A 26,397-nucleotide genomic window follows, 5' to 3' on the forward strand; every position below is an offset into this window, starting at 1 on the left:
TTTCTTGCCTCTTCTGCCATTCTTCAATCAAACGCCCAGTAACGTAACTGACTGATAAATCACGCTCCTGTATGCCTTCTAGAGACAAAACTAAATTATCCCAGCTTTCCGGGAGAGAACTCAAAATAATAGCCACCTTCTCCTGCTGGTCTAACGCACAGTCTCTTTCCTGTAGCGCAGCAAACTTTAACTGTAAACTGTGTAGGTGTTCCTGCATTGTAACCCCAGGCTGTAACATTGCCTTGTACAATGCCTTGCGAATGAACAGCTTGGAAACCGCTGTCTCACGCACATGGAGTTCTTTAAGTGCTTGCCACACACCTCTAGCTGTCTTGATTCCCCTCACATACGGCAACTGGGAATCTTCCAGCCCCAGGACAATTGTGGCCCTTGCTCTTTGGTCTTTATCGAGGTCTTCATCATCAGGCTTTGCAGGAAACTTACTCACCACTTGCCAGAGACGATCCCTCTGCAGCACTGCCTGCATGCGTTCCGACCACAGCAAGTAATTGGAGTCATTCAGACGCTCAAAAGCCATCTGAACTGGTTGTGAGGCCATCTTGAGAGCGATGTCCCTGGAACCCGGAACCAGCTACTCACGACCACCGAGAGAGAAAACAGGAACCACAGCACCCAGCACTCACACGCTGCAGCTGTTGTCCTTGTGTCCACTGCGTCACCAGCTCACAACAGTCAGGAACCAGCCAGTGTCCATCTGCTGCACCGACAGGAACAACAACTTCTGGGACTACTGGAACCAACACCGTTGATGCTGACACCACCACAACTCAGGCTGGCAGCACAATGCCCATAACCTCATGGAACTTTGAAGTGTCAGGCATAGCCCTATTGGCTTTAGCCCAAACGTAGCAGAGTTTTCCTGCACAGCGAGGAAGCTAGTTGCGGCGGTAATGACTAGTCAGCTAGACTCAGAATAACTATTTACAGGATTTATTAAAAGGAAAAAAAAAAACCAGCAGAGTTTCTGCATACAAAACAAAGCAAATAAATCCTTTCTTTCTCTCTCTCTCTCATAACCATACACAGCACTTCTAACTCCTTCTCCTAACACACCTCACACCAAACTGTGCTAGCAATCCTAGATAACAGAGTTGAGTGCTGGTCGTTAACCAATCAGAGTAAGTAGTTTCTAGGCCAAGCAGACCTTGGCTTTCTGCCAAGAGTAAATTGACACTGCCTTGAGTTAATTGTGTGAAGCCAGAATCTGTAAGTTTCCCATGAGAATCAATTAACAGAAACTGAACAAAGCTTCCTCCTATTACAGGATGTCACCATGCTGAAGTAATGCTCTACGGGCACGTTGAAAAGCTCTCCTTATTGACGGAAATTACTGTCGAAGTGAATATAGGGTGATGAGACAAAATGGGAGTGGATGGTGGCCACTGTAGCAAAAAGAAGCATGGCAGTCCCAATTTTGAACTAGCTTCTTTGTGGAGAAAGCTTTTCTGTCCCCGTTCCAGATCCCTTGGTATGGGTAAATAGGAAAGGGCCTGGTAAATCAATAGCTTCCTCTTTCCTTGAGAAAGTTTTTTTGTTGAGTTTTTCTCAATAAGGAACCACCGTTGCAACATTTTCTTCAATAGCAGAGGAACAGATAGTTGTTAAAAGCTTTCAGCAGGCCTGGCGTAAGTGACTGGTTGTGCCGCCACCACCCCCACCCCCACCCCCACCACCCCCATCTTAATCATTGCCACCAGCACCACTCCTGCCCCAGTGCCATCTTCGTCTTCTCCATGCCCCCCTTCATCCTCGTCTTCTTTTTACTGATATAGAAGAAATAGGGGTGGTTGGCTTTTGATGCTCAACTCCCCAAGGGACTGAGTCCCCTAAGTCCATGATTGGTCAGAGGTGAATGGATGGAGGCAGGATGCAATGAAAGCAAGGCAGATCTTTATTTTTCTGTTGCAATAGAATTCCCTCCCTTCCTTGCAAGGAGGCAAGAGAGCCAGAACCAAGAAGAAACATCTCTTTTAAGGGTTTGCATTTTGGCTTGGAGAAGAAGGACATCCCCTCTACAAAAAGTCAGAAAATACATCACACGCAAGGTGGGGTTACTGTGGCTCAGGCAAGCCAAGGTGTTTTACTCCTGAGGATTTAGCAAGTTTTACATAGTTCCAAACATAGTTTACACAAAACATTAGCATTTGATAAGACAATCAGGATGCCCGTCAGACATCCCTCAGTGCAGAGCATCTGGGCAAACAATGGCAATTAATACAAAGGAGGTTCATAGATATAGGAGAGGAATCCCTTCAGGAACTTCCCCTGATTGCTACCTGCCTCCCTGGTCTCAGGCAAGGGGGGATTAAGGAGGCAGAGGAAATATTTAGAATCTTTAGGCGAGCCAAGATGGCTTTTAGATTGCTCTCCTGTACTATTTTAGACATGTGGTTTATATTTTTACATATGTGTGTTTACCATGTGCAATTATCAACATTTATTCTATATTTAAGACCTTAGAATTCCTATAACATTAAAAAGGTAAAGGTAAAGGGACCCCTGACAGTTAAGTCCAGTCGTGAACGACTCTGGGGTTGCGGCACTCATCTCGCTTTACTGGCTGAGGGAGCCAACGTTTGTCCGCAGTCAGTTTTTCTGGGTCATGTGGCCAGCATGACTAAGCCACCTCTGGTGAAACCAGAGCAGCGCACAGAAACACCGTTTACCTTCCCGCCAAAGCGGTACCTATTTATCTACTTGCACTTTGACGTGCTTTCTAACTGCTAGGTTGTCAGTTCATAATTTCTTGAGGTGAAATTTGGTAGAAAATCTAGTCAAAGGAAGTTCTAGTGCTGCCACAAAGTTTATAGCATCATCACAAGAAACTTGTGACTTTTCTTACCAGATGCTAGTTGGTGGCAATAAGCAAAGCTCTTTGTCGAGTTTGAGAGACCTCCAGTGAAAAGTGGATAGAAAATAAATAAAAATGATTTCATAGTCCCAAATCTGTGATTGATTAGCAGCATTGGAGGACTTAGAACATATCAAAGGCTTTCAAGGCTGCAGTCCTTTGATAGAAATAGATTGCAAACCCACTTTGGTTTTAATGGAGCAGGAATTTCTAACAATAATGTGTTTCTTGGAACTCATCTAGGTTTAGTTTTTAAGTGTGTGTGTGTGTGTGTGTGTGGTACAAACCACTGAAAAAAACTACATAACCTCCCTGTATTTCGCATAGCTCAATGACAGAGCTTATTCCCCGCATGATGTAGATGGTGCAGGATTAATCCCCACCATCTGTAGTTCAAAAGAACTCAGCAGTTAGGTAATATGTGAAATCTTGAAAATGCAGTCCCGATCAGAATAGACAGCACTGGGCTACATGGGCCAACAGTCTGACCTCAATATGAGGTACATGCATCTGCTCATCTGGCTTATAATGGTTATGTGAATGAGACCTATGACATATTTTTGAGGTTGCGTCTCCATTCCACTGTGTTTCAAATTCTAATGTGAACACACTTCACCTATAACTTGTCTTCATTTCTTTAAACATTATGGTATCTTTGAGAGTCAAGAATACTAATGGGTTTTGCTTGTCAACTTAGTTTATGACCTGGACCCAATCTGTCATCTGAACTTATGACTTAAAAGAAGTTCCCTCACGCAAGATGGCAGGCCTATTGTTTCAGACTAGTGAGATGTCAGAACAGCAAGTGAAAGTATTAATATTTATATCACTGCTTTTCAGATCATAGCCTTAGTTCCCAGAACACAACGAGCAACGTCTTTACTAATTGGCTTTCAGGCAACTGGGTCTGAAGAGTTTTGTGCTTTAGGGAGAGCAGCGGGCCTGTCTAACCTATTTAATTAGATGCCAACATTGTAATATCTGAATTTCTGAGAACCTCAGATCCTGGCTTCTATGGGAATTGCACTTCATATAGCGTCAGAATGCATTTGACACATTACAGATGCATGAGAAGAAACTTTGAAGATGTGCTTAACAAACAAGTAAATGGGTAACAGGTGCTTAACTGGGTTACATCAGCGACGTACTGTAGCCCAGTTTTCTGACGCTGGCAACAGAACAGTGGATCATGGCAGAGAGTACTTATAGGGTTCCATTGTCTACTAGCTTCAGTAGTCAGCATCAGTACTATGTGCAGTCTTTGTTCACTTATCACAGATTCCTCAAATCCAGTAAGGTGAACAAGTTTCTTTAAAAGGCATTTGCTTCACTATTGCCAACACTTCCTCGCAATATGAAGCTGCCATGGCTTTTGTGGGGGCACATCTTATTTCTTGTTGGGTGATAGTGAGGCCCGGAACATTAATCACTTCTACTAAATACCTTTTTGATGAGGTATGCACACAAAATTTAACCTGGATACTTTCTGGAATGGCTTAGACAAACCACATCCAGGCTGAGCCCATGCATTTCAGCTTTGCATTCTGGATCCTCAGTTTAAGATTTCTTACAAATAAAAATTAATTGGTGAATCTTGAGTTTCCTTCTCAGGCAAACCTAGGTTGGAGTTTTGAGGAATGTGCTATGGGTTTGGAGAAGCTCAGAGAAATTTCGGAAGTGGGTTCTGAACATCCTTAAGAGAGAACCGTGCAGGTTTTAATCAAGCTGTGCTATGGTTGCTGTTAGGAATGAATTATTCAGTCAGTTTCTGCTCTGTGTCAGACTTGCATGTTCATAAGTCTGTTTCATCCTTTTTCTGAATTACACTGTAGTAAAGAAGAAGAAGAAGAACAAATATTGGCGCCAGAATAAAGATATTAAAGTATTAAATACTGTTTTGACCTTTTTTCACAAAGTAAGAATTTATACAGTTTATTTATTACCAAGCACATATTTCTAAACACATTTTGTCATTAAATAAAGACTTTGGTATTTGTTTGATCTGAGAACAGCATCACAAAATCAAAGATGTTCAATATCTAGAGGGGTCAGCAACCTTTTTCAGCCATGGGCCAGTCCACCGTCCCTCAGACCATGTGGTGGGCTGGACTATATTTTCGAAGAAGAAGAAAAATGAACGAATTCCTATGCCCCACAAATAACCCAGAGATGCATTTTAAATAAAAGGACACATTCTACTCATTTCTTCCCTAGAGCCAGGGCTTTTTCAGCTGTGGCTCCAATCTGGTGGAACGCTCTGTCACAAGAGACTAGGGACTTGACATCTTTCCGCAGGGCCTGCAAGACAGAGCTGTTCCACCAGGCCTTTGGTCAGGGCACAGCCTGACTCCCTCCATGGCAATCTTCACAGAACTTTAGCCTAATGGTTGCCATCAATTTGAGTTGAATTAATTTTATAATGAAATGATTTTAGAATGTTGTACTATTTTATTGTTGTTAGCCGCCCTGAGCCCGGCTTCAGCTGGGGAGGGCAGGATATAAATAATTTTATTATTATTATTATTATTATTATTATTATTATTATTTATTATTTAAAAACACGCTGATTCCAGGACCGTCCACAGGCCAGATTGAGAAGGCGACTGGGCCGCATCCGGCCCCCGGGCCTTAGGTTGCCTACCCCTGATCCAGAGGATAGTTACTTGTTGTGTGTGCTGACTACACGAAGTGTGTATATATAGCTTTGGGTAGCATCCTATTATTATTATTTTAGCTACCTTGTGTCTTTCCAATTTCCTGCAGGGGGTTGGACCAGATGACCCTTTGGGTTCCTTCCAGCTCTACCGTTCAATGATTCTATGACTCCAGCAGTAGCACAGTTGGCAAAGTGACCATCAGCTATTAATTGAAGGGGGAAAGGGCACCTGCACAGTCCCATCTCAAAGACAACCAGTGTTAAGTGCGCTCTTCTGATTGCCATGCTTGTTATTCATCCTGTAAATTAATTGGCTTATGCAAGAGTGAGAATCTCATCATATTTGCATATACGGAAGAGAGAGAGATGCTTAATGAGGAACTGTGCTGTCAGATACAAAAGCCTTAGGTTGCTGAAACAGGGAAGCTGATGGCCGGCTAATCTAGTTCAGCACAGTTTCTTGATTTCAGGTTCCCCCTCCCACCTGACACGTTAGAAAAAGAAAGATTCTTGAAGAGTAACTGTTGATTAGAGTTGGTGCAAATGCATTCAGGTGCATGGTTCTAATTATTGATCTGGGGAGAGGGGTAACATGTGAAATTCAGCTTCTGAATATGCTAGGGAGAGACGAGAGGGAGAATCAACTGGTAACAGGAAAGATACAGAACTGAAAGTGGACACACAAACATCAGATGTGACTCAGGGATGCAGATAGTCATTGCAGTGAGTTGACTCCTAACCTTTTGTCAGGAGTGTTTTGGTGTTTTAAGATTTCTTGCTAAATTTTGCTGTCTGGTAAGATTGGCTAAGGCTATGGGAAGGGAAGTGTTGGTTGCAGGTTTAGATGTTGCTGTCAGCACATGAGCACGACTCAGCAACTGCTTCCTGTGCCCTGCTTTCCAGCCTTTCATACCTGAGCCCTCTTTGTTTTTTGTTAATATTTAATCTTCTCACTCACTTGTGTTTGTGTTGCTTCTGAATCTCGTAAAAAGAACCACCTTGCATTTGGCAAGACACATTCTTTTACTTTTAGCAACTGAGTAGGACAAAAGTCATCAACACTGACAATGTTGTCATGACATCTTCCTCATACTGGTTAGTAGCAACCAGCTTCCTCAAATGTGGTGCAAATGAACAGTGTGTTGTTTTAACTCAGCTGATCATGAACCTGGGAGGTATACCAGAAGCTGGATTATTATTTGTATGGTTTGATTAACACAGAAGTTATAAAGAAAATGGTACTCCATGAATTCTTAAGATTTCTTCTTTGTTTTCTAACAGGAGATCCTTCTGGAAACACTACAAAATACAGAACTTTGCTTCTCGTGGGTCTCTCGATGTACGTCCAAGCTTGAATGAAGAACACGAAAAGTACTTTGCTTTATGGTAAGCTCACAAAGACTTCAGACTGTGTCTTGCTCAAAAACTTTGGATCAATGTTAAAAGCATAGCAAATGTGTAAAAAGGCATTAGTAACTGCCCTGGCATATGTCTTCCTCGTGATGTAGCAGCCAAGTGCAAAGCAATCTGAAATCCTTTCAACAATTTTACCTGAAGTCATTTACTTGGGCAAACAATAATTTGCATGCTTGTGAAATGATGTAAACAACAGAGAACAAAGTTGTCTTGGATGCAGATCCATAGACATTCTTGCAGTTCTTTTATGTTTGTTCGTTAGACTATCTTATGAGCACATGGTGACTTTTGTTTTCAGAACTTGTAGTTGCATGTTCAGACCTCCCTAAATAAGCACACATTTGACTCAAATTTTTGTTTTGGATTTTGGCAGAATTTAGGCCACAACTTTATTGATTACAGAGACTTAGTGGTTGCATAGGCTCTGGTTCGACTAGCTCCCTGCACCCTTGCAGGTAGCGCTGACCCAGAGCTCTATCATAGGTCAGCCAAGTGTGAACACCTGAGGTAGGCAGAAAGCCTGGGAACAGACTATGTCCACTCCCCAGATGCTCCCCTGGACTCAGGCACGGGCACAACCCCCTCACGGGGGTTGACCAAACCAAGTTGAGTCCCTGAATTCCTTTAATGGAATACCCTTCACATAGGGATGGCAAGACCTTTCTCCCATCCCTATCACCTGAACCAGTGCCTATCCGCAACCTTACAAGTTGTGACGATTTGCTATGCAGCACGTGAAACCCAAATGGCAACAGCCAATCAGCCAAGTGGGAAAAATTCCTGCTATGCCCCTGTCCCAATGACAGATGACACACGACGGCATAACAAGGTCAGTCACAAAATGCCCTAAATATAGGGAGAGGTGGGCGGGTGTTCCGATGTATGAGCTGAAAGAGGAAGCTCTGGGCTACGTGCATATATATAGGTCCCTCGATCCGTTTAGACTGTACCCCATTGGCCAGATTAAACCCAGCAATGAGGGACCTACCAATCGGGTGTTGTGGCTGTCCAATATACCCACCCACAACACAGGAGGTCAGTCTCCAGGTCGCACCGCAACACTTGCCCTCCTTGAGGTAGGACATGCTTTGCTTGATGTAAACATACATGATAAACATCTGGTCTTACAAGGAATTTAGGGATGAGAATAAAACCCCATTATTTTAAAAACTGTTTTCACCCAAGACTTTTATTTTTCAGTGGCAGCCTAAGGGTAAATTCTGAAGCTGAACTTTATTTATTTATTTAAAAATAAGTGGATCCTTTTATTAACTATTCCTTGTTAACTCCATAAATGATTAAATTCTTTCTGGAAAGGATGACAAATGAACCAAGCTATCCAAATCATGCTCATATTAATTAAGGACTTTTTTTCTTTTTTAATTAAATGAGCTAGCTACAAATCCAGCAATTATTTTTGAATATCTCAACAGCAGAAAAGATTTTTGTGTGTGTGTTCCACGCTCAACAAGGTGTGTTATATATATATATATAAATATGTATGATCTCACATATGGCAGAACTGAATTGCAGTTTATAAGGGTGTTTGAACAGTGGCACTTGCCTTTCAGCTGTCCTCAAGTTCATTCATCCCCTCCCCCCTCCAAAAAAAAAATTATGATGGATACCGTTCCAGAATGGAAAAGGTTGTTGTCCTGTAGAGGATTCATTCATTGTCAGTTCACTGGTATTCCCTTTGCATCACGCTGTGCTTCCTGGCGATTGGTCACTGCTAAGGTGGCATTTAAAGTATTTTGACTTCAGATGTAAGCAATAATGTTATGCAGTGCTCCCCCCCCCCATGTGTTGGGGGGGGGGCTGGCTTGGCAACACTATTTCTCTTGCTTTTTGCAAGTGCATGGTATTCAGCGTAGCACTATGATGAACATTTCAAAAGCATAAGGATCTTTCCCCACCCCTTGCCTTGCACAGCCCCAAAATCTGTTGTGATCCCCCCCGCCCCCAACCCTCAAGAGCAGATTTGGGGATGGTGCAGAGATGATGGGTAGGGAAAGAGAGAGGAGGAAATCTGTTTGTGCTAGTGTTAATTCTTGTGCTAGCATAATAAGTTCATTTAATGCTGCCCGCCCCCCCTCAGGTGTTCTAGAAGATTATTTGGTTTCTGGGAGGTTAATCCTGTTAATCCATCACGGCAGGTCAGTTGTTGCCATTCCAAGGAGAGCTCGTAGTGACCGACTTATTCCAACCATGTTTGGGAGCGATCTGAAGTCTTTCTGGCCTCTGCCTCTACTGTAGTTCATCTCTTCTGGGCTGTATTCCCTTTTTGACACTGGCACTTCTCCTGTGTCCTTCCTACCCGGTGTGCTCCCTGTGCTGCTGAACTTAGCAAGGTACAGTGGGAGACAGTTCCTCAGGACCAGGAGAAGTCACCTGTGATGGTGCTAACTCTGAAGCTTTAGCATCAAGTTCAATAGGGTACCTGATTTGGAGACATTGGTCCCCTGATCAGGTTGCAGAACCCAGAACCTGGTCTGGGTTCCTTTGCTGATGACACCGTATTCTCCAATTCAGTGTCCAGATCACTGCTGTATCCTGAAACCATAGCACAGTTGCTGACAATTGGCCATTGGATTTAACCAAAGGGCTGCTTGAGCTACGTGGAGCAGTAAGGTTTTAGGAAAAAGCACGTTGGTTCGGAGAATGATTAAAAACTGCCAAACAACTTTGTATCCCTGTAACAGAGTCGAAGGGGAGTTGTGTGTATATACACTGGTATTTCTTACTTTATCTTGGGCTGATTGTAAGATGATGTCTCTCCTTCTCCTGGAACAGCAGTGGTACACTTGTGATTGTGAGATACTTGGCATAATTAAAGCTACTGCTGTGAGTGCTAAATGCAAATCCACCCTCCTCCAATTGTTCCAAGAGTATATCAGGACTATCAGGTTGACTCCACTTCTGCCCATGGATCTCTTGTAATTTTAAATGCAGCTAATGAGTAGCTCAAGTTATTTCTGCAGTGCTTTGCCACTTCATGTCTCCAAATGAACTCCAGCTCCTCGTCTCCCTCTGCACACCCACCCATTGAAAGACTCCTTATACACACACACACACACACACACACACACACCCTCCCAGACACATACTAGACAACTTTTCCCTACTTCCAAGGGCATTTTAGGCAGAAAGTGCATAATAAAATTAATTGCGGAAATCTCGAGGGTACCTGTCAAAAAACCTGAAGAGTTCGGCCTATGTAATTGGCATTGTGTATTCAAAGTAAGCCCTTGCAAGCAGCAGGAGCCTTGGCCGTACCACAGCTGCCAGTTAAATAGGGGCAATCTGCTGCTAATGGAATGCCTGTCAACAGTTCTGCACAATTATCTGAGCAATTGGTCACACCGGCAGCGCTCCACTTCCCCCTTCTAGTCTTGCACGTGCATCATTGGGTGCGAATTATGCTGCTGGCGCATCTTGGCTAAGTGCCTGTGTGGGGCCAGGATTTCATACAAGCTCCATTGGGAACTGTAACAATACATGGTAAAGAATATGGCATGTGTTTATATACCTTGCACCTTCTTGGTTGAAGCTTGGAAGGCTTTTCTCTCTCCCCGCTGCCTTGCCATTTGCTTACATGGCAAATTCCCCCCTCCCACTCTTATTTCAAAGCTATTTTTTTGTCTTTGTATCAGAAAGGCACCTGGCCAATTTGGTTGCCAATAAAGAAATATTGCTGCAAAAATTTCTGAGATCATGGTCTTTCCAACGAGTGGTTCTTGTCCAGCTTTGTTAATTGTCTTAATTTAAATGTAGTGAAGATCCTATGCCCTTTTCTAAAAAATGTGGTTTTGGGGTGGGGCGTGGGGGGTTATTGGGTTGTTGTTTTTATTTTGATTATGTATTTTGTGGTTTTCTATTTTGGTTTTATTCTCCAGGTATCGGGTGGTATATAAATTCAAATAATAATAATAATTATTATTATTACAAGTGGGGGCTGGGGGAGAGAAAAAGAACCATATTCCTGTTTAGAGAGTACAAAGATATTTGCTGAGATATCTGCTCCAAACAAAGTCTGGGCATCTGCATATCTCTTCCATTGCAGGACAGGCTGACAGCATTACAAGTTTGGAAGTGAATTATTCCTGTGCCCCGATTCATGATTATTCTGCAAAACTGGATTAATTATCCATATGGCAACTATACATATAAAAAGAAATTCACCATTTCCCTGATGGACTGTAGATCAATTTACCAGCCAATTTTACACCCAGGGAAGTGGGGGGGGAGGACCCAAACTGTTTTAGGATCAGTTTCAGAACCTGGTCATTTCATTCAGATTTCAAACATGGTCTGAAATCTCCCAAGTCTAGTGATAATTCGGGTGGAGGGGCTTTTTCTCTGGTGGTTTCCCAATTTACGGAGATGTCGCCCTATGAAGACTCATTTTAACAAGTGGTCATGAACAGTGCTTTCTGGGGGTACTCAAAGGTACGCAGTACCGCCCCAATGTTTAAAATGTGGCACTTACTGTGACAACTTCATGGCGAGTACCAGCACTTTTTAAAAAACTTTTTTTTTTTAAAAAAAGGACTGGTCAAAAGAGATGCTTATTCTGATAACCTAGGGAGCTGACAGTACTATTATTTATATCACATTCCCTGGTAACTTATAAATGTCTGGATTTTATTCTGTAACCCTGTGTTTGTGTGTGTTGGTCTGCTTTACCTTTTACACAACCCAACTTGAAGTCTTTGGGGGGGGAATACAAATGTAAAATATAATACGTATATTGTTTGATTTTGTTTCTTTATTCTGGTGTCTAATAAAATAATAAAGTCCCAGCCAGTATGGCCAATTGTCTGGATGGTGGGAGTTGAACTGATACATAGAAGAATTATAATGTAAGCATCCAAGATTCTGGTATTTTGAATGAAATAGTTTGTGATAGGATTTTATTATTATTAATTTTGTGGCACATTGGAGCATGGAAATTAATGTATCGATCTTCTCATTTATCTTCAGAATTAGCCCATGAATTAAGTTATACTGTGTGCATGTGGCTTCCCCAGTGCTATGCACCCAACGACTTGCATGGTTAGAAATATACTTGTTGCACCCCTACTGAATCTCTACTCCCCAATCCACAGACTCACCCTCTTGGTATTCCTCTTTAATATCCTGAAAACAGGAAATCATATCCATGAATTGAATCCGTGGAGTGTGCCACTATTAATCTCTAGAAAGTATCCAATTAAAACAACAACAACACAATACCCCCTTCAGCAGTATAAAATTCAATTTTGTGCTGTCTCTGCATCCTCTTTGTGGCAGTTATGCCAGCAGGAAATGTAAGTTGTACTGTCAGTTGTAATAAGTAATCTCCATGGGATCTTGCACAATTACCTGTAGACTCATTACAGCTCTCCAGAGTTGCAGCTCATGCACCTCCTGTCCCGTGGAGACTCAGGAAAATAAACCCTAGGCGGAAATTCAATCCTCGAGACTCTTCCTTGCATAGTCATTGGAGCAAAGAGCTTTGTCAGCACTAAAGTTGAGTTCAATAAATGGCTAAATGGTATTTCAGGATACATTGCATTCATGGCAAGTTGTGGCCAGGAAGGATTCCCATACACACTCTGGCTGAATTATCTGTGGCTATGCACTGGATTGAGAAGTCTGTTTTTAAGACCACTAAGATGGGTCTGACTTGTTTAAGTACTGTATTTCAAGTTACTTGAAACTTGTTATTTTTATTATTTATTTTATGATTTTATCTTGTGATTTTATCTTGTGAACCGCCCTGAGACCTGCAGAAATTGGGCAGTATACTAATACTAATACTAATACTAATACTAATACTAATACTAATACTATTAACTACTATAGATAAAGCTGTGCTCTTTGCTGATGGCATTATCTAGCTGGAGAGAAGTTAACTCTCTCTGTTACATCTCCCATTCTTTGGAAAGAGGTCCATCATAGAATGGGAGCAGTTTTCCAGGTTTAAGTAACTTGGTTTTCCTTAGTATTTAACAGTTTGGTATATGCCTTTTTTTGGCCTAAAAGACTCCCCAAAAGAAATACATATTGCAAAATAAATATACAATAAAAGTATGTTACATTCAGTAGAGGGATCAAAACAATATAACACAGCAACTAAACTTAGTTAAATATTTAATAACTGGATGTTTTACGGGCTTTCTGGTAGACTCAAAACATGCCCTGATTTAGTACAATGAAGGGCATGAATGTTCCCTTCCATTGGAGGACTTCTTTTGTTGTCCTCACTGTATGTTAGGGAGAAGTTTCTGCACAAGGCTGAGCAGCCCCTTGAACCTCTCATATATGAAATCCAAGCTTTCTGTTGTGAGTTGGGACATTTCTGCCTGCATGTCTGGTGCTGAAATTGCATATTTGGGGATCTTTTCATCAGCTTATCTTTTTGACAGAGTTCTTGTATGCACACAGTTTTTGGAGTCAAGTCAGTGGCAGCTTTCAGTAGGGTTGTACACAGTCATCAACCCATGAACAGCTCTGCTGGACTTCACCTATGCCCAGGAAGATTAAACAAGGGGGACAAAGTGTGGTTGTTCTTATTTCATTTCTTTCTTTCTTTCTTTCTTTCTTTCTTTCTTTAGCAGATTCCATCATTGTCCAAACAATTCTATCAGCTTTCCCATTACTATGTTGTAAGTGTAGATTCCTGGTGATAACTCTTGGAAACCAAAGTCTGCTACAAAATATCTGAAAGTGATAACAGAGAATTGTGGCCTATTATATTTCTTTAAAATGTAAAGTATTCCTTGGCAGAAGAAGAAGAAGAAGAAGAAGAAGAAGAAGAAGAAGAAGAAGAAGAAGAAGAAGATATACTCTTTAGCACGGTAATAGGTCTTCCTCTGTGTCTCTGGAGGCCTTGCTTGTAGAGAGCCAATCTGCAATGAGATTCACACACACACATCAAATTGCTCTCTTAAAATCAGAAATATTTTGAATCTAAGTGGCTCTACAGTTTGTTGCATTCTTCCATGTGTCATTGATTGTAAGACACCAGTTAGAGGAAACAGTGCTGTGATTTGGAAATGGGAAACCAAAAATCCAATTCTAGGAGTTTACACACAGTTCTTTTATTCCACACTAGTGGAAGTAGTACAGAGTATCTTAATAGTCTCTATATCCACAGAGACTAGGGTTGAGATTTAGGGCACTATGCCAGACACCCTCAGGTTGAGCTGGGTCTTTGAAGCTCTCCTGAAATGATGAAAGACTCACCAGTGTGGCTCCAACCGCTTGCCATAACTTTCCCCCTTTGTGCCTTGTAGGAACTTCTAATATTTATATTTACTTTCTATTCTGTTCTATCTAGCCCAGCTTCCATCAGCCCTGGGCCATTGGAACTATCTGTCTGGAGCTCATAGGAGCTGAAGTCCAAAACAGCTGGAGGCTACCAGGTTGCAGAAACTGATCTGGCCCTTATATACTGATAGAGATAATATACCACCCCTTTGTAAAAAGATTTCCTTCACCACAAGACGATCTTAGGGCCGGGATGTTTTGTGATTCTTCCTGCTAATTTTTGCTCTGAAAGATAAGCACCAAAATAGTCTGTTTTTCTTCCTGTTGGGGAGGGTTATTTGGGACTTTGCCTGTTATGGTTAATTTGGCACAAAAATGCATAGCAAAAGTTTGCTTTTTTATCAGGGAAAGCAATCTTTTTGCTGATAGGGTTTTTCCATAGGCATCACAATTATTTAAAGAGTAGCTTTCCTTTATTAGTATAAACCGTAACATCTGAAATAGCCGACCCCGTCTTTAATGAAGTACGTGCCGTGCTCTGCTGCAAAAGGGTACGCAAAGCCTATTCTTTTTGTTCCCTGAGAGATGAAGCTCTTGTGGCTGGTAATTTATGATACTAGACAAAAAGAGAACATAGCTTGCTGTGCAGAAGCAGAAAAATGCTTAACAAGCAACAAAACAAGTAGCTAAAACAGCAGCAAGACAATGCAACTTGTCTGCTGGTACCTTAAAATGAAACCACAGATTAAGAGCTGTGTGTTGTTCCGTTACTATCTTTTCAGTGTTATTAAGCGCCAGTGTTGAAGCTCCTCGCATGAGGTATTGTTATATTTGAAAATACATCTATTCTTATTCATGGGTGGGAGGGGGAGTGTAGCCTATTCTCCAATTTGATTGTAACTGAAACTATTTGAAGGATAGGTTAAAATTGAAAACAGAGCATTGTGAGTCGTATCAAAATGTCATCCTTCATTTTTGACATCATAGAAATGCATATCCGTTTGCTAGATCAGTGTTCAGGCAAAATGCAATATCTTGGTTCAAGGGTGCATTGCAGTCAGGAAGCTCTTAAAGAGGGCATGGGACTGGACAGCTGAGGGGCATGTCCCAGGGAGTGTCCTGAGAGTTGGACAAACAAGTCTGGAGGCCTGCATTCAGCCTCTGTGCTTGAACTTTTCCACCCTTACATTAGATGATGATTGATGGGGAAATGTTCTAAACTGCAACACAGTTCCTAGGGAGTAGACCCTACTGAACACAGTGGCAGTGCCAGATTTACGTATAAGCTAAACAAGGTATAGCTTAGGGCCCCACTCTCTTGGGGGCCCCTAAAAAACAAGGAAAAAAACCCTGGATGTACATTTCCAAAATATAAGATAAAAAACAAATAAAACCTACATACAGCAAGAGTGTTTCGTGTTGTGTAGGCTCCTAAGATGTAAGTACTGGGCCCTGCCTTGCTAGCCTGCTCCCTAAAATATATCACTGGTTTGCTCATTTCTATATATAGGGTGCCTTCATTCTGCATGTGCAAATAGCTTTTGATACCTATTAGATCCATAAATTACCATATAGCATATATTCAACACAAGAAACAGTGACAATTTGTTGTTGTCAAAGGACAGCTGGACATATAAAGGGCCCCATTACCTTCAGTAGCTTAGGGCCTCATCAAACCTAAATCCGGTCCTGTGCATTGGTACTCATTCCTGAATTAACTGCTTGATGGGATTTCAGATAATCCTAGCTTGAGCTGTATGGAGATCTGTGTGTGCAACTGAATATTGGATGCATAGCAGAAGTGATTTCTCACTTAGCCCATGCTAAAGATTTGGAGTCCCTTATGCAGTTAAAGTTAAAGTTATTTTACGAAGAAGACATATGAAGAGCCGGCTGGATCAAGCGACTGGACCATTTTGTCCAGCAGGGGTGCCAACTTACTTACTAGCTTACTTTTATGCAGACTTCATTAATTTCCATTGTATAGTTTAAAACATGTATTACGGCCCTACCCTAAGCTGCCTGAGACAGCTTAGTTGTAATATCATTTAATTTATTGTTACATTTTCTACATCATGTGCCAAAATGAGTTGACCTACATTATGAATTGGGGGAGTTGAGGATTTGGTTTTTCCCCTCAGGCAGACAATTGCATTGGAACAGCCTGAATATGTTAACCCTCTTTTCTAAATAATTTGCTGAATTCTGGTGTGGACTCACATAATTAGGAACTTTTTTTGTGGGAAGCAGCAGATTAACTGAGAATCTGTTCAGGAAAGGTAATGCAAGGCTTCAACCTCAGTTCCGCTGCATCATTCAAAAGCTTGATTGGTTTGCAAATAGGTTCCTCCCCATTCCCTGCAATCATCAAATGATACCTTGCTCTGTATCACCTCTTTTACAGATTTTCCTTTTTTTGAGGAATTTGATCTTTGTGAATTCTGCTTGGATGTGCTCCACTCCTCTTGAACTCATTCATGAACCAGAGCCTCATGACCAATTAACATGCAACCTGTTTTGATATAAAATCCTTTTACTTAAAAAACCCAACCGTTGAAATGTTTAATGTAAATGGATTTTTGTCCCATGATTTTTAAAAATGGGATGGAATGGTCTTATGACACACAAAAGTGACACAGGCCATAAAATACACATTTGTGTGGGACTTCAGGAATAACTTTTTTGATTCTGGCACCCAAATGTTTGAGCTCCTCCCCTTGGATCCCTCACAACCAATTTTGAAGCCAGGTTAAGTCATATTTTTAATTCAGTTGGCATTCAGGCTGGGTAAGTATTTAAGAGCAGCGTGCTAAAACACCTGACAGCATGTCTTATGAGGGTGTTCTAAGGTGGTTTTATTGCTGTTGCTGTTTGTGAAATAAATGTAATCTTATAGATGTCTGCTCAGAAGTAGGACCAAATGAGTCCTGCAGGAATTACTCCCGGGTAAGTGTGCTTAAGATTGCAGCCTTGGTGATTTTAAGTTTGGCTTTTATTGTAGTGTCCTTTTATCCTGACTGTGTTTTAATTGTGCTTTCATTTTTATGTGTTATTGTTTATCAATCACTTTGGATTGAAGCAAGTAATACTAAGGTAATAGCTAAACATATTCTTATCAACCACTGAGAAATTTCTGCTATGAAAACTGAACACCTACATGAAGGATTTAGACCTACTATGTGACAGCTAAACCTATCATTTCAGCCTGACATGTGGTCCAAATGCCTTATTAAACATTAGGATAGAATGCCCTTTAAATATCCTTTGCGGTTGGATTGCTATCCTTTGTTCACTGGTTGTTGTTTTTATGGAGAGCCTGGGTGATGTCTCTGACAAATCAAACCCCCACACATGGCTTTAAATATTGTTTTTGTTTCTTACTGTGGTGTGTATTATATTGCAAACCGCCCAGTGATCCTCGGATGAAGGGCGGTATAGAAATTGAATAAATAACAATTATAATAAAGGCGTTGCAATTACCAGCTTGTCCTGTGTGGAGAGGCAAAGCGCTATTGAGGCTTTTCAGATCTGCTGTGATGAGGGGATAAGTGAATCAGTTTATTCAAAGTTTTATGACACATGCTGTGAGCTCCGCGATTCTGACTGGCTTGAGGCTGGGGTGCCAGTTGCTGTCAAATTAGGAAGAAGAAAAGGTGGCGGCTGTGGAAGGCACTGTCAGCAGGGAGCAATCTGAGAGGAAGAATGCCCCCCTCCCAGTCCTTTGCCTTTAGAACTGTGTTTCCCAAAGTTGGGTCTCTAGCTGTTTTTGGACTACAACTCCCATCATTGCTAGCTAGCAAGACCAGTGGCCGGGGGGAACTGGGGTTCATTAGGGTAAATGCGATATGGGGGTGCTCTGCAAGACGTAAGTGTAGCAGGCAGCCCAGCCCATATCCCCGCACGCAGGGTAGTTCTCTGACAACCTTTCAGTGTATGGCCAGTGACACCCATAAATATAACCCCTTTAAGAGGGCGACCCTGGAATCGCCGCCGCAGGGGGGTGAATCACCACTTCATCCCCCCCCCCCATTATAGGGAAGAAAAGACTAAAGGATTCTGTTGGATTGATTTATTGGTTTGGCGTGACCCCCGCTAATTGATTTACGATCCACAATTAGCTCTTTATGCCCGGCGCGCTTCCTCCGAGCTGCGCCACTCAGCTCCGTCTCCAGTAGCTCTCCAGTCACGCCTCAGCAGAGTTACACACAGCGGTGGAACTGTCACGTAGCTTCCACTTAGCTTCCGACAAACACAGACAGAGACCAGGTTTGTCTATTTATCAGTCCTTTATTCCGACTTTCCCCAGGAAATCTCCTGGGCTCACAGCAGCCATGACAAACTGCCACCTCTTCCCTCAGAGACCAGAGAGGAACAGAGTAAACGAAACTCCTCCCAGCTTCGAAAACTGACGTCAGAATGCTGAGGCATCATGGGAACTTCTTAACCTGTTAAGTTCCAAACCCAACACCCCCTCTTGCCGAACCATTCTGACAAGACCTTTTTGAGTTCAACACCTTTCCCTTTGCCTTGTGCCCCTTCCCGGCATCTTTCCCAGGCACCTGTTGAACCCCTTCAACACTCCCAGAATCACACTGTGCGACACTTTTCCACGCACTTGTGACCTGAAACCCTACTGACCCATTTGGGCCAGCAGTTGTGTCTTCTCCGTCAGATCCTTCCCCCTCTGACTTGACACCCTGTTTGTGAGCTTTCTCTATTACGCTAACCGGAGACGAAGCCTCACACCTGGACACTCCTTTCACAACCTTTGGAGATGCCCAGACCTGCCCTGAACCCTGATCTTGGACCTGGTCCCCATCACCGGGTTCTGAACCCTGATCTTGGACCTGGTCCCCATCACCGGGATCAGCCTCTGGCTCCCTTTCCTCCTCAGAATCAGACAGACATTCTGAGAGAAAAATCAGAACCATCCCTGAGTCTTGAACACCCATTCTGTTCACAGAACTCAGCCTGCTTACTGACCAGCAGCTTGGTTTGATCACCCACTGGGTATGCAAACTTCCACCCATTGGTTGCAGGATCATATCCACAGAAGATCATTTCCTGAACCTTTGGACCACCTGCCTCAAAGAGCTCAAAGGGCTCTTTGGCTACCCTCCCAAACCCGGGAAAACCATGTACCTGTGCACCCTTGCATGCCCTGCACCCTAGGGACCTCCCACATTTCCGGAGTTTGTACCCTTTTGTGCACCTGTGCAGCTTTTGCACATGACTGGGAACCTTAGCACACTGCGCCTGTGCTTTTCCAGCATTCCCACCACCCTCCAGAGGTGACTCCAGAACAAAGAGATTGTTCTGTCCCCTTTTCACGTTGGCCACTTGTTTCCCCCCAACGTAGACCTCTAGCTCCTCCTGTAAAGGAGAAAAAAAAACATGTTAGCCACAGCAGAAACCGACTTTCTCATTCCGTCTGCTAACATCACAGTTGTGTCCTGTTGAAACAGCCCTGCAGTTCCGCATTTTGCCAGCAGGCTCGCTTAGCAGGTGCTGACCAACAGCAGTATTCAACACCCAGCGTGTCACCGTGTCCTGGCTGGAGTTGTTCTTCACAGTTGCCATAGAAGCAGTGATAAGAAAACAACCCTCCCCAGCGTCTGAGCCACGTCTTTCCCTTGCGTTCCCACGCTGGCCTCCTCTCCGAGACTGATTCCCATGGGAACTCAGCTGGTTGACCTTGGGACCTTCCTGCCCAGCTGTCTCCGCTCTCCATGGGCAGCAACGACGAACTCCAGTGGAAAAACACTGCCCGGGGCTCCTCCCAGCTGGCTTGGCCCTCCTTCTCCGGAAACGCACTCCTTGCCAGCTCCGCCCCCTCTGGCCTGGCTCCCACTGCGGCTTTCTGGGAACCTGCTTTGTTGACATTCCACTCCAGCACGCACAGTGGACAAGCCTTTACACTTGCCTTTGGAATCCTTCGCCCCCCCGATCTGCTCACCAGCACTCCTTGAGGCTAAAGCATCAGGAACAGGGGCTGCAGCCATCTCTAGGCTTTTCTCAATACTTCTCCAGGGCTCTGGCCTCCTGCTGAAGCTTCACAGCACATCCCAGCAGCACATTCCCAGACAGCCCTTGCTGACTTTACGCCCTTGCCCGACTTCTTAGAGTGAGCTGTTCAAACGCAATGTCCTCCAAGACCTGGCCGCCTGCCATAGTCTTCCGTTCTCCCAAGGGGCCCCAAGCTGTACTCACAGATTACAAGCTCCTCCGGCACCCATCCGTCGGGAAACGATTTTCCAGCTGCTCTTCAGCTCCCAGCACTCAGCTCTCAGCACAGGCAAACCTCTGTGTCTTTCAGCTGCTCTGAGCTCCGCAGCTCTCCTTTGCCTCTTAACACCAGGCAAAAACTCCTGCCAGCGACTTCAAACGCATTCCGGCACTTGCGTTCCTGTGACAGTTTTACGATCGGTGATTAAGGGTCCATAACCTGTTGCAATTGATTTATTGGTTTGGCGTGACCCCCGCTAATTGATTTACGATCCACAATTAGCTCTTTATGCCCGGCGCGCTTCCTCCGAGCTGCGCCACTCAGCTCCGTCTCCAGTAGCTCTCCAGTCACGCCTCAGCAGAGTTACACACAGCGGTGGAACTGTCACGTAGCTTCCACTTAGCTTCCGACAAACACAGACAGAGACCAGGTTTGTCTATTTATCAGTCCTTTATTCCGACTTTCCCCAGGAAATCTCCTGGGCTCACAGCAGCCATGACAAACTGCCACCTCTTCCCTCAGAGACCAGAGAGGAACAGAGTAAACGAAACTCCTCCCAGCTTCGAAAACTGACGTCAGAATGCTGAGGCATCATGGGAACTTCTTAACCTGTTAAGTTCCAAACCCAACAGATTCCACCCAAGGCCATAACCGCCAAAGTTGTGACAAATTGCTACAGGGAAGACAAAACCTGCCAATGCAGGAAAATTTCTTCCCGGTTCTTCAACAGCAACCAGTCAAAGACCGTAGCAGCACCCGCTAAACAGGAAGAAATAGTTAACCTGCAAACAAGAACCACTAAACAAAGGGAGGGTAGGGAGGGTGAATCTCCAGAGCTGACTGTCTGGCTATTGTCGGCTCCACCCCCTATTTAGAGATGGGGCTGGCCCCACCCCCCAGCAAAAAACTTGATTACTGAGGATGGGTGTGAACCTCCAAAAATTAACACTGAGGGGCAAACCGGCCCCTGTTTGCCAGTAAGCTCCCTGGGAACTGTAGCACTATGTGCGATCCCGGAAAGGGCACCCACGATGTAAAGTGTGAGTGCTCACTATTTGAAAGTGAAACCATGACTTTATTTGTGCTAGCTATTTCTTTGATACCAAGAGGTAGAAGATACTTCTGTTTTGTTTTGTTTTGTTTTGTTTTGTTTTGTTTTTAATGAGCTCATCATGAAGTGCCTAAAAGTGTCTTTCTAATGTACATGCCTAGTGCCAGAGTGCAGGTGTCATACGGTGTTTTGTTTTGTTTTGTTTTGTTTTGTTTTGTTTTGTTTTGTTTTGTTTTGTTTTGTTTTGTTTTGTTTTTAATGAGCTCATCATGAAGTGCCTAAAAGTGTCTTTCTAATGTACATGCCTAGTGCCAGAGTGCAGGTGTCATACGGCATCTGATCCATAAAGTTTAGCATCAGATTAGTAGTCTTTTAGCAAATGAGTGTGTCTCCCTTTTGACCTATGAGAACAAAATGTGTGAAGTGTGTCGCACTTATAACTTTTATTGGCAAAGCTGGACTAGTGCCTAGAATTTGGTCAGTGTTGTTAGAACAAAAGGTGATGATAGAAGGCGCATGAGAATGCCCTCTGTGCTCCAGCACGGAGACTCTTAACTAGGTAATTTCTCATCTCAGACCTCTAAAGTACAGTCTATACGAGATTGATTATTCTCAAAAACAATGAAGAACATAATACTCTGTCTTTGGATGCTGTGAGAGAGAAAAAGGATTGAGAGAAGAAGTTTTTAAGTGTGCAATTCTGTGAAATGACTATTGCATGACCTAATAGCTATTCTCCTGGATCCCTGATTACATCTTTACAATTGCCACTAGACCTCACAGAGATCAGCAGCAATTAGAATTGTATTCCCTTTAAAGGGAAATTATGTGTTTTAATGCTGAGTGTTGAATCTCAGAAAACCCAATCCTAATATTAAGAAGGTATTTCTAAAAACTAGTAAGGGATAGTTTTTATTTCCAATTCTGAGCATCTGTTCACACAGTTATTTCTGAATTGAAAAAGTCATCCTGTGGTAACTCACCACCACCACCACCTCAAGAATGAATATGAAAGACAGTTTATGAACCTGTTGCCCACCCCCACCCCTGCTTAACTTAAAAGCAAATGAGCAAAATGTGTTATGTCAGTCTGAGGGTATATAGCCACAGGGTACATTTTTGGAATACTTGAAAATTCAAGCTTTGTAACCCACCTTTTTCTCTTCAAGATTGTCAAACCATCAAAAGAAATGTAGAAAGCATCAGTTTAAGTGGGTTGCTGTGGAAGATGAGGAAAATCCAGAGGATGCACAGTTAGGGAGAGAGAGGGCAAGACAACAACAAAGGCACACATGAACCTCGAGCAAATGCTGATGAGTAACTTATTACTACAGACAAATCACTCAACACATTTCACCAAATGTCTTCGTGCGAAGCAGCAACTGAACATTTTCATATATCAAAAGATGGTTCCTAGAAGCTTTTGTTCAGAATACATCTGGCGCATGAACCAAAATGGCTAGAAAGCACATTTTGACATATGAGAGTGGTCAGTTGTATAACTCCTGATGAAAACGTTTGGGCAAAAAGCTTTGGGCAATTCATTTGTCACCTGCCTGGGGTTCACCACTCGTTTTCTTTTAAAGTCATAGAATCATAGACCTGTAGAGTTGGAAGTGACCCAATGGTCATCTAGTCCAGCCCCCTGCAGTGCAGGAATCTCAGCTAAAGCATCCATTCAATACAGCCCATGTATGATGTCATTTTTGCTGCATGACGAACATGGTGTAGACTGAGGTTAGCTGCTACTGTGTTATTTCATTAACAAAGGGATGGGGTGGCGCTGCAGTCTAAACCACTAAGCCTCTTGGGCTTGCTGATCAGAAGGTCGGTGGTTCAAATCCCCGCGACGGGGTGAGCTTCCGTTGCTCTGTCCCAGCTCCTGCCAACCTAGCACTTTGAAAGCACGTCAGTGCAAGTAGATAAATAGATACCACTGCGACGGGACAGCAAATGGCATTTCCGTGCGCTGTGGTTTCTGTCAGTGTTCCGTTGCACCAGAAGCGGTTTAGTCATGCTGGCCACATGACCCAGAAAGCTGTCTGTGGACAAACACCGGCTCCCTCGGCCTGAAAGCAAGATGAGCGCCGCAACCCCATAGTCGCCTTTGACTGGACTTAACCGTCCAGTGGTCCTTTACTTTTTACCTATTTCATTAACACTTTTAGAAGAGCAATGTGTGAACAAGACCATTGGCACTTTCTGATGCTGAGTGTCAAACCAAGGCTTAATGCAGTGCATCTTTTGAAGATAGTAACATCCTTATGCGTCTTTCGTGTTCTACCATGTCTTTAGTTTCTTCCCCCATCATATGTTCAGTTGCTGTAACTATTCAGCAAGGGGAAGGAATAACACTGACATTAGAAGCCAGAAAACCCACTGGAATTCAGATGAATCCTAAGAGACATCAATAACCATTTGAAAGCCAAGAAGATGAAGATGAAGTCATCACCTTTAAAGCTTCAGCTTCATCTTAGATGTTGTTATCAAGAGCCTGCACAGCATCTGAGTTTACACACTCCATTTGCTCTCATTCCGTATGCAGACTTGCAGGCATATCACATATTTAGCATTTGACAACAGTGGAATTGCTGCATCTTACAAGGAATCCCAGTGTTGTACAAGAATTTCTATTAGCAATGTGTTAAATGCAGATCATAGGTGAAGGAATATGAATTATTTTGATCTATATGGCATTAGAGCAATGAGATGCATAAACAGAGACACCACTTCCATTCCAAGTAGACTCAAAACCCTTTAAGCTATCACCCATATGTCACCTATTTACTAATCCTATTATCGTCATTAGTCTATTGGTACCTTGTCTTCTACTTATCTGTTGTTGTGCATAGCAATGGGCTATAGGGACAAGCATTTCCCCTATGCTGCTCTATAATTTGTCTCATCCTTGCCTGGTTACACCATCAGAGAGGCAACTATGAAGGAAGACTGATATAATAATGCTCAATGGAGCTGGTGGTAAATATTTAATTGCATGTTTTCATTGTGCTCTGGTGCGTTGCCTTGTGCAATACTCAACATTAATTAAATTCCAGGCGAAAATGTATGAACTCCTTTGGGGAAACTAAATTCTAGCCGAAGAGATTCTGGCTTCTCCTGTTGGGTAAGCCTTCAAATGTATCCTGGCTTTGGAACGATTGAGCAAAAGCATGGGGAAAACAGGCAGGATATTAGCTGAGGAGCCACCAGCTTTCTAGCAGTGGAAGCTGTGGCTTCTTCTCTTTTTCTCTCTTGCATATAGTGGAAATCTGTCCATTAGGGCAAATGGGGCACTGCCCCACTAACCTCAGTCTACACTTAGCCAACCCCTACCTGCCTGTTCTTATAATACGTCCTGGGGTTGCTTTGCCTGTCAGCTTCATCTTCCCCACTCTCAATGTTGCCCTTGTTAAACTCTGCAAGCCGAAAGGTGTGCTCTGCTTATCATGAGCTGTGGGTGTGCCTGTCTTTGGTTCTGGCTCCACCTACTTTATAACTCAGTTGGTTAGAGCATAGTGCTGAAAAGGTTGCAAATTTGACCTCCCCCCCTTACAGGACAGCTGCATTCTAGTTCTGCATTGCAAGGGGTTGGACTAGATTGTCAAGGGGCTGACAGGAAGATCAGGTCATTCACAGGTCAGAGAGGGAGACGCGAGGCTAACGTGCAGTTAGTTTCTTTATTAAGGAAAGGAAGAAATGCAAGGAGGCTCATAAAGGCAAGTCACCTTAATGAAGAAGTTGCTTGAACTGGCATGCAGCCCCTCTTTCACTCTCTAGCCCTTTGAGTCAGGCTCCTTCCCTGTAATCTTCTGCTATGGCTCATCTCCCTGTGCTTGTCTGGCTCGTTGCTTGACAACATGTAACATCCTTCGCATTCTAGGAGTAAGATGGGCTAGAGAGCCTTCGGCAGAGAGGCTGTCATGTTGGAGCTGCAGGACAGATACAGGGTCTGGCTCCGCTCTGTCGTCTGTTGGAGCCTGCATCCAAAATGGAAAACTCACCTGTCTTCCCTCTGCTGGACCACCTGCCTACTTCTGCCTCTTTGTGATCACTCAAGCTGCTTGCTTCTAGTACCTCCCAGCTTCTCTCCACCTCTGAACTGTGGCCCACCACCAGGATCCAGGATCTAAGTCATCTTCTGTGCCTTCCCTGGGGGGCTTTTTGTTGGTTGATTTCCACCACTCTTTCTCATCTGTGTTCCTGACATAGATGATCCTTGGCGTCATCTATAATTCTGCTAATTCTCTGATTCCTGCCTTACATCCCACCTGTCCAGATTGTCCTGTTGAACTCAGTGCTTCTTAGGAAACATCCTGTGGGTTACACACTAAAATCTCCTACATTTGGGTCAAAGAAAAGGCATTCTCTGGAGCTGACATTTGGATTCCATCCTCTCATGAGATGCCAGGTAACTGGAGCATTGAATGTTGACAGCCCCATGTTAAATTTTTACAGAGCATCATTCTTATTCCCCTGCAGAATAGACAGCTTATAAATATTTGATGTCTCAGCTGAGAGCCTCCCCAAAAACCTCATCAGCGTTTTTCTCAAGACCAGAGGGCCAAAGAAGAAATTCCCAGAATCCCCCATCCCTCAAGATTTGCGGTGTAGAATTTAAAAGCAATTTCCCTGAAGCTCTTTTAGAATTGGTCACCTCCTATGATGCCTCTGCTGGATATTCTCTCTCTCTCTCTCTCTCTTTGTGTGTGTGAATGTGTGTGTCTTTCCTCTGTGTCTCTCTCATTTCTCAAACATTGAGCCTTTCTCCCTGATTATGTGCCCCCGTTTCCTTAAATTTGTAGGGTATCTTGATGCCTGTTCTAACAACTGTTGTCCTGCTGTTTCTGCTGGCTGCTCTCTGCTTAAACCTGTCAGCCTCCTTTACTTATACATCATGGAATCACCTTGCAGCTGTTTTGTTC

General features: G+C 43.3%; 1 protein-coding gene across 6 annotated transcripts in view; it reads left to right on the forward strand.

The window, feature by feature from the left end:
• The window catches only part of LINGO2 (leucine rich repeat and Ig domain containing 2), a 561,810-nt gene that overhangs the window by 105,151 nt on the left and 430,262 nt on the right, over nt 1–26,397 (forward strand). For all 6 annotated transcript variants that reach the window (XR_013980678.1, XR_013980679.1, XM_080986844.1 and 3 more), the window contains exon 2: nt 6,810–6,914. The gene's annotated coding sequence lies outside the window, so the exon portion shown is untranslated. The remainder of the gene's footprint in view (nt 1–6,809; nt 6,915–26,397) is intronic.

This window comes from Podarcis pityusensis, assembly GCF_964106645.2.
Source record: "Podarcis pityusensis genome assembly, chromosome: 17".
Lineage (NCBI taxonomy): Eukaryota > Metazoa > Chordata > Lepidosauria > Squamata > Lacertidae > Podarcis > Podarcis pityusensis.